Below are 9,755 nucleotides of genomic sequence, written 5' to 3' on the forward strand. Positions count from 1 at the left end.
ATATCCGTCATAGCTCACGTAGATAACGGAAAATCATTTTTAACAGACTCCTTAGTAGCAAAAACTGATATTATTGCTGGTGCCGAAGTTAGAGAAATACATTTTACAGACACCGGAAAAAATTAACAAGACAGATTTATAAGCATATTAAGAATATGTAGTCTTTTGAAATATTGAACGACGAAATTTACAAACCACTGAACTTATGTGATAATTTTGATTAGTGATTCTGAAGCTTTATCTCTTTAAAATAAAACTGGGTATTTGTTATAACAAAAATACTAACTTTTTTCATAAATAATATTGATTAACGCGAAAAAGAATAGAAAGTTTTCTTGATTAATTTGATTGGTTCCTCTGGGCACATAGATTTCCGTTCTGAAGTACCTACTGCCCTTCGTATAACTGATGGTGCTCTTGTAGTAGATTGTGTTTCGGATAAGTAAATTCCTAAATAATTATTTGTATAATAAATTAAATAATTATGTATGTATTTTTGGTGTTACTTCACTTTGTATTAATTTTACTAAAGAACATGCATAATGCAATTCAATGCAAATGCAATAACGCATATCTAAATATATATCTGTGGTAAAGACAATTTATTAAGAACTTCCGAATTACAGTAGGAAACATTGTAGTGTCTTTACAATCTTTTAATTAATCGTGTTGTCATATCCAACGGCCCCAGGCCATCATCGGTTAATGATTGGTGCTACTGATGCTGCTAATTCGCTATAAATTATGAATTAAGTTAGAAACAATTTTGTAATAATGAATTATTTGCAGGTGTGTGTACAACCGGAAACTATGTGACGTCAGGCTATCGACGAACGTATTAAGCCAATCTTGTTCATGAACAAGATGGACCGTACCCATTTGAAATTGCAGTTGGATGCTGAATAACTTTACCAAACTTTCTGACCATTAACAATCTATGGGCTTAGGAATATTTCAACCCAAAAACAGAACAATAATCACAAAATATCGTTTTATATGTACATCTTGAATCCATCTACAAAATTTTTGACTTGATTATGAACTGCAAGTAAACATCTGTTTTATTATTTAAAAAAAATTCTTCCAGCACAATTAGGCCACTATACAGTTTACAAAATAACTTTTATGAAGTCATTAGGAAATAAATATATTGTTGGCAGTGCATTGGAAGAAAATTATTAGCCTAGGTATTAAACTCTTTCATGTTACCTCTATCTTTATATCCTATGGTGACAAGCTGTTATATCCAGAATGCATTATATATTTTTAGCTCTTGGGTGTAACTAAAATTTTTATTTTAGGAAAGAAGAATATTCTCTCTACACTGCGCATTAACTTGAAATATGAAGACAAGGATAAGGATGGAAAACAATTTAGTTGGACATGGTTACCTGCTTGTGGGCCTTTGCTTCAGATGATTGCCGTTCACTTACCATCCCCAGTAACTGCTTTGAAATACAGAATGGAAATGTTATACGAAAGTCCACATGATGATGAAGCCGCTCTTGGTATGTGTCACCTATATGGTTTTTAAAACGCGTTAAATTTTGGTATTTATTTGTACGTGACGATTTGTAATTTACAACTCTAGGCTGATTCCTATGATGATGTGTCTAAAATGGTACTCACTTCTAATAAAGGTATTTTCTACGATTTTGGTCCTGTTTTTTCCGGTAAAGTAGCCACCGACATGAAGGCCCCTATCCTGGGACCTAACTATATGGCCTCAACAAAGAGGATTTACACGAGAAGACAATTCAGGGAGCCATCCTCATGATTGGTCGTTATATAGAGGCCATGGAATATGTCCCATCTGGAAATATTTGCACTTTGTTCGGTCTGGATCAATTTTTGGTTAAGCCCGATGCCATCGCCACATACACAAACAAGTAGAACTTGAATGTCAAGAAGTTTAGCTTATCTTCCGTAATACGTGTAGCTGTAGAACAGAAGAATCCGACCGATTCAGAAAAACCTGTAGAAGGTACGCAAATGTTCGCTTTTATAGTGTGATTATCACTAAGTCGTCTTTACAATCTTTTAATTAATCGTGATGTCATCTCCTACCGCCCCAGGCCGACATTGGTTAATGATTGGTGCTACTGATGCTGCTAATTCGCTATAAATTATGGATAAAGTTAGAAACAATTTTGTAATAATGAATTATTTCAGGTGTGTGTACAAACGGAAATTATGTTACGTCAGGCTATCGACGAACGTATTAATATTATATCGAGAATGCATTATATATTTGGAGTTCTTGGGTGTAACTAAAATATTTATTTTAGGAAAGAATTATATGAAGCCCTTCTCTTCTCACTGCCAACTAACTTGAAATATGAAGACAAGGATAAGGATGGAAAACAATTTAGGCGGACATGGTTACCTGTTGGTGAGACTTTGCTTCAGATGATTGCCGTTCACTTACCATACTCAGTAACTGCTCTGAAATACAGATTGGAAATGTTATACGAAGGTCCACATGATCATGAAGCCGCTCTTGGTATGTGTCACCTATATGGATTTTTTAAACGTGTTAAATTTTAGTATTTATTTGTACATGATGATGTGTAGTTTACAACTCTAGGCTGACTCACTGTGAATGATTGGTATAAACTAAACAACAATTACCAATTATTATTATTATTTTTTTAATATTTGCAAATGACTATATTTTGTTTTTTGTTTTTAGGTATTAAGAACAGTGATCCTAACAGTCCTATGATGATGTGTCTAAAATGGTACTCACTTCTAATAAAGGTATTTTCTACGATTTTGGTCCTGTTTTTTCCGGTAAAGTAGCCACCTGTATGAAGGCCCCTATCCTGGGACCTAACTATATGGCCTCAACAAAGAGGATTTACACGAGAAGACAATTCAGGGAGCCATCCTCATGATTGGTCGTTATCTAGAAGCAATGGAAGATGTTCCATCTGGAAATATCTGTACTTTGTTCGGTGTGGATCAATTTTTGGTTAAGCCTGATACCATCACCACATTCACAAACATGCAGATCTTGAATTTCATGAAATTCGGCGTAACTCTCGTAGTACGTGTAGCTGTGGAACCCAAGAATCCGGCCGATTCACCAAAACCTGTAGAAGGTACGCAAATGTTCGCTTTTATTGTATTATTATTACTAAGGTTTGTGTCATTTGTCTTAAGGTTTGAAACGTCTGGCTAGGTCTGATCTTATGGTACAATGTGTCATTGAAGAATCTAGCGAAAACATCATTGCCGGTGACAGAGAGCTCCACTTAGAAATCTCTCTGAAGGCCTTGGAGGAGGATCGATCATGCGTGAATTCAAGTTACTTAATCCGGCCCAATAGTGCCCTTCGTGTAACTGATTATGCTCTTGTTGTAGTAGATTGTATTACAGATAAGTACATTTCTAAATAATTATTTGTATAATAAATTAAATAATTATGGAAGTATTTTTGGTGTTACTTCACTTTGTACTAATTTTACTAAACAAAAATTAAAATTTTAAATAATGCATATATAAATATATTGCTGTAGTAAAGACAACTTATTAAGAATTTCCTAATTAAAGTAGGAAACATCGAAAAAAGAATTTTGTAGTATCTTTTCAATCTTTTAATTAATCGCGATGTCATCTCCAACCGCCCCAGGCCGACATTGGTTAATGATTGGTGCTACTGATGCTGCTAATTCGCTATAAATTATGAATAAAGTTAGAAACAATTTTGTAATAATGAATTATTTGCAGGGGTGTGTACAAATGGAAACTATGTTACGTCAGACTATCGACGAACGTATTAAGCTAATCTTGTTCATGAACAGTACCCATTTGAAATTGCAGTTGGATGCTGAATAACTTTACCAAATTTTCTGACGTTTAACAATCTATAGCGTTAGGAATATTTCAACCCAAAAACAGGATAATGATAGCAAAAGATGGTTTTGCATGTACTTCTTGAATCCCATATACAAAATTTTTGACTTGATTATGAACGGCAAATAAACATGTGTTTTATTATTAAAAAAAATTAATTCTTCCAGTACAATTAGGCCACTATATAGTTTACAAAATGATTTTTATGAAGTTATTAGGAAATAAACATATTGTTGGCAGTGTGTTGTAAGAAAATTATATGCCTAGGTATTAAATGCTTTCACGTTACCTCTATCTTTATATCCTATGGTGACATGCTATTATATTGAGAATGCATTATATATTTGTAGTTTTTGGGTGTAACTAAAATATTTATTTTAGGAAAGAAGAATATGAAGCCCTTCTCTCCACACTGCGCACTAACTTGAAATATGAAGACGAGGATAAAGATGGAAAACAATTTAGGCGGACATGGTTACCTGTTGGTGAGACTTTGCTTCAGATGATTACCGTTCACGGGCCATCCCCTGTAACTGCTCAGAAATACAGAATCGAAATGTTATACGAAGGTAAACATGTATGGATTTTTAAAAGGCTTGAAATTTTTGTATTTATTTGTACATGGCGATATGTAGTTTACAACTCTATGGTTATTCACTGTGAATGATTGGTATAAACTGAACAACAATTACCAATTTTTTATTATTTTTTTAGTATATGCAAATTACTATACATTTTTTTGTTTTAAGGTATTACGAACTGTGACCCTAACGGTCCTCTAACGATGTATGTGTCCAAAATGGTAGACACTTCTCATAAAGGTCGTTTCCACACCTTTTTTTTTCTGTCTTTTTCCGGTAAAGTAGCCAACGGCGTGAAGGCCCCTATCCCAAGACCTAAATATGTGGCATCAAGAAAGAAGATTTAAACGAAAAGACAATTCAAGGAGCCATCCCCATGATGGGTCGTTATGTAGAAGCTATTGAAGATGTCCCATCTGGAAATATTTACAGGCTGTTCGGAGTGGATCAATTTTTGGTTAAGCCCGATCCCATCCCCACATTCACAAACATACGCAACTTGAATGTCATCGTAGTACGTGTAGCTGTGGAACCCAAGAATCCGGCCGATTCACTAAAACTTTTAGAAGGTACGCAAATGTTCGCTTTTATTATGTGATCATCACTAAAGTCTGTGTTATTTGACTTCAGGTTTGAAACGAATGGCTAAGTCTGACCTTATGGTACAATGTGTCATGGAAGAATCTAGGGAAAACATCATTGCCGGTGCCAGAGAGTTCCACTTAGAAATCTCTCTGAAGGCCTTGGAGGAGGATCGATCATGCGTGAATTCAAGTTACTTAATCCGGCCCAATAGTGCCCTTCGTGTAACTGATGGTGCTCTTGTTCTAGTAGATAGTATTAGGGGTAAGTAAATTCCTAAATAATTATTTGTATAATAAATTAAATAATTATGCATGTATTTTTGGTGTTACTTCACTTTGTATTAATTTTACTAAAGAAACATGCATAATGCAATTCAATACAGATGCAAGAACGCATATCTAAATATATTTCTGTGGTAAAGACAATTTATCAAGAACTTCCGAATTAAAGTAGGAAACATTGTAGTGTCTTTGCTATATTTTAATTAATCGTGATGTCATCTCCAACCGCCCCAGGCCGACATTGGTTAATGATTGGTGCTACTGATGCTGCTAATTCGCTATAAATTATTAATAAAGTTAGAAACAATTTTGTAATAATGAATTATTTCAGGTGTGTGTACAAACGGAAACTATGTTACGTCAGGCTATCGACGAACGTATTAAGCCAAACTTGTTCATGAACAAGATGGACCATACCTATTTGAAATTGCTGTTAGGTGCTGAATAACTTTACCAAATTTTCTGACGTTTAACAATCTATGGGGTTAGGAATATTTCAACCCAAAAATAGGATATTGGTAACAAAAGATCGTTTTACATGTACATTTTGAATCCCATCTACAAAATTTTTGACTTGATTATGAACTGCAAGTAAACATGTGTTTTATTATTAAAAAAAAATAATTCTTCCATCACAATTAGGCTACTATATAGTTTCCAAATAACTTTTATGAAGTTATTAGGAAATAAATATATTCTTGGCAGTGCATTGGAAGAAAATTATAGGCCTAGGTATTAAACGCTTTCATGTTACCTCTATCTTTATATCTTATGGTGACAAGCTGTTATATCGAGAATGCATTATATATTTGTAGTTCTTCGGTGTAATTAAAATTTTTATTTTAGGAAAGAACAATATGAAGCCCTTCTCTCCACACTGCGCATTAACTTGAAATATGAAGACAAGGATAAGGATGGAAAACAATTTAGTCGGACATTGTTACCTCTTGGTGGGACTTTGCTTCAGATGATTGCCGTTCACTTAGCATCCCCAGTAACTGCTCTGAAATACAGAATGGAAATGTTATACGAAGGTCCACATGATGGTGAAGCCGCTCCTGGTATGTGTCACCTGCATGGATTTTTAAAACGCGTTAAATTTTGGTATTAATTTGTACTTGATGATGTGTAGTTTAAAACTCTAGACTGATTCACTGTGAATGATTGGTATAAACTAAACAACAATTACCAATTTTTTATTAATTTCTTAATATTTGCAAATGACTATACTTGCTTGTTTTTGTTTTTAGGTATTAAAAATTGTAATCCTAACGGTCCTATGATGATATGTGTCTTAAATGTTGCCCACTTCTCATAAAGGTTATTTCTACGATTTTTGGTCCTGTTTTTTCCGGTAAAGTAGCCAACGGCGTGAAGGCCCCTATCCCAAGACCTAAATATGTGGCTTCAAGAAAGAAGATTCGAGAAGACAATTCAGGGGGCCATCCTCATGATGGATCGTATGGTCGTTATATATATAATTAGAGAATGATATATATTAGGTGAGTTAGTGTACAGTTCTTTTGGTTTAATTTTAAAATACTTCTTCCGTACTCTGGAACAAATAAAACACGCACTATATAGAGTTTTGAACGAAAAGTTGCAGGCGTCTGAAAATTTTGAAACAAATGTGCTGTCTGGTATCTAGTACACTAAGAACAACGTTACTAATTATGTTCCTGTTTTTGTCTAGATGAATCTTCCACTGGCTTTTGGTTTATAGATCATACCAATTAATAAGCAAAAAAAATGGCAACGCCCTCTTAATTTATTTTTTAAATCATATTTAATGGAGTGAGTTTTATTCTTAATTCTATTTACAGGATTCCAATGGGCAACAAAGCAATCCATCGTGGTGGCGGTTAGATCATTCCTACAACCCGTCGTATGTTGTCTTTATGCTTGCCTATTAGTCAATATGTTATTAGAAATTCAATAGTCTGGGCAGACGTCCAGCCCAAACTCATTGAACTTGTTTGTCAGTGTGAAATTCAGGTAAATCTTTTATACAATTATATTTTCACTCCATCTTAGAAATACGTTCCATATCACAGAAAGCGGCACCAGATGATACAGCGTTGTATAAGTAGCAATTTTGAATTGTTTACATAATTATATCCCGGTTGATTTAGAACTTCTATCCATTCTCAGATGATTCTCTAGAATCGACTTGTTGTAGGTATTTGAGTAATTAAAGTACTGGATACAACTTAGTCCATGCATATTTATACTTTACAAACATCTCGATTAAAGCCACAACACAGAAATGAATCAAGAGTGAGGGATCTTCATCTTATCCGGGTGGTTTTATCACGAGCATGCGCCGTAGCGTTTTTACGATTTTATATACAAAGCAACTACTCTTAACATTTAATTATTCAACAATATATAAGCCGATTTAGTATATAGGCGCATCCACCCAATTATTATATGTCCAACTATATGTGTAACATTCGCAAGATATGTTATATTAATGGTATATTACTTTCGAATCTAAAGAATTCTTACTTTTTGGCCATTTGGAATAGGGGAACTAATAAAACATTAACAATCGTTAACAAAATTATTATATTAACAAATGTTTTATTAAAAGATATCCAAAATTACCTGATTTCTGCTATAGATTTAATTGGCTGGTTTTCACAATGTGTCAACATGCTTGTTGAAAAATATGATTTATAATGTTTCGCATTTATAATTTAATTTTTGGAGATATTTCTTCAAGTTTAATATGTTTAAAAAATATACCAAAAACCATACCATAAGTTATATATCTAATATTTGACCGAACTGTTTTATTATTGAATTTTCCGTTTTAATATTATAATTTTTCTGGAAACATAATTATTTATCAGATTATTTATTTATTATAAAAGCTAGTACTGTACTAATATACGAAATTCTTTTTTAACATATCTAATATTTTATTTTGTTGTTTTTCAGGATACATATAAAATAAAGAAAGTTTTCCAGATCTCAGTCAATACTTGGAGAAAATGTAAACGCGTCGTTAATGACAATCCATTTTTTTCTATAGTACAAATAAAAAGGGCGTGATCCACGTTCTCATCAGAGAGTAGACGGCAGACTGCATCTGCTTTTTAAATCCCAAATATAACAACTTGAGGGAGTCCAAACTTGCTGGAGAAAGCGAATTATAGGAGAATTGGGGAATTGGACAGTAGGGGTTGACAGTACTTTGGTTGAAGGCTGCAATCCGACGAACTGTAGCATTTAAAAAGGATGAGCAATTTAATATATATTTGGGTATACATGTATGCTAGAGCCTGGTCTGGAATAAGGCGTAAAATACAGCTATAAGAATCACTCGCTGTTCGGTGAACTTGAGAGGACAGTTTTGTCCAATTTTAAGGTCCACCCGATAGAGGTGCGGTGGGCGTGGGTAGAAGAATGAGTCCATTAGGTTTATTAAGTTGTCTTTTTATAGCATTCATATGAATCGTAAAATTCAATTAATGTTATCAACGTTTTTAGTATTTAAATTTCAAACGTTAATTCATCAATAAACTATTATATTTCTTGTCATAGATTTTATAATTAATTAATAAATTTTTTTGGAAAAATGACTTGTTTTAATGCTTGACCATAAAAAATGACACAAAGTTTTAAAATTACTTTCCTGACGATGTGCATCCATTATAATATTTTTTAGAACCGATTTGGTGAAGGTAATTGGGCAATTAAAATACTGAATTCAGCTGAGCCGCTCTGTATTTATACTTTATGAATAAGTCGGTTATGGCCACATCACAGAATTAATTAAGATGCCGGAATCTTCATCCTGCCCGTGAGGCTATAACTCGATCTTGCTCCGTAGCGTTTTACATATTTATATTTCAAGGCAGCAAAACATTTATTTATGCAATCGTGCTTAAAAGCGCATTTACCATATAGGCGTCTCTAATCAATTATTTGTGTCTAAAATTCGGCCACCCTGACCTCGCAAAACTTCACTCCGACCTGCTTTTGGAATATGGTGGTTGTTATTCTGGTTTTTCTATAATGGAGACATACTCTTAACTACTTGATCTTTTAAAATTTCTTACCTTGTTGATGATTTTTTCTTTATAGTTCCATTTTATACTTTCCATACTGTGTATTTTATAACTTCTGTGAAGTCAATTTTTTTATTTTTTGGGGTGACCTGCAGTTTATTCCTTCGGTGAGGTCTGGCTGCCAGACACCATTTTAAATTCTCTTAATGGTCTGGTATATTCAATGACTCTTTTTCTGTTTTCTTTTTTTTTGTTGTGGTGACTACCGATTGGTTGGCTACTCCTGTGCTGGCAGCCTGGCAGTAAACGTTCATAGCAACGTCGCTCGTGATGGCCCCCAGTTTTTGCTACCCTTCATATCATCAGCTAATTTGTTGTCACGTGCATTGGTTGTTCTTATCGTTGGAGTACCCCACATAGGTATGCCCCTTTTG

General features: G+C 33.8%; 2 pseudogenes across 2 annotated transcripts; both read left to right on the forward strand.

Annotated features, from left to right (window-relative positions):
• The first annotated feature begins 1,773 nt into the window (after window positions 1-1,773).
• On the forward strand, window positions 1,774-3,436 carry LOC143205953 (eukaryotic translation elongation factor 2-like; annotated as a pseudogene). The gene is made up of 6 exons (XR_013008014.1): window positions 1,774-1,806; window positions 1,861-1,889; window positions 1,940-1,984; window positions 2,289-2,503; window positions 2,693-3,104; window positions 3,166-3,436. The product of XR_013008014.1 is annotated as a eukaryotic translation elongation factor 2-like (transcript).
• Window positions 3,437-3,878: 442 nt separating this feature from the next.
• LOC143205919 (eukaryotic translation elongation factor 2-like) lies at window positions 3,879-8,889 on the forward strand (annotated as a pseudogene). Its single transcript, XR_013007990.1, has 8 exons — window positions 3,879-3,979; window positions 4,240-4,427; window positions 4,608-5,008; window positions 5,070-5,285; window positions 6,152-6,366; window positions 6,556-6,807; window positions 7,129-7,300; window positions 8,249-8,889. The product of XR_013007990.1 is annotated as a eukaryotic translation elongation factor 2-like (transcript).
• The last annotated feature ends 866 nt before the right edge of the window (window positions 8,890-9,755 follow it).

The sequence above is a fragment of the Rhynchophorus ferrugineus genome, unplaced genomic scaffold, assembly GCF_030347505.1.
Source record: "Rhynchophorus ferrugineus isolate W39M unplaced genomic scaffold, kcgeb_rfMv2 rfM102, whole genome shotgun sequence".
Taxonomy (NCBI): Eukaryota; Metazoa; Arthropoda; class Insecta; order Coleoptera; family Curculionidae; genus Rhynchophorus; species Rhynchophorus ferrugineus.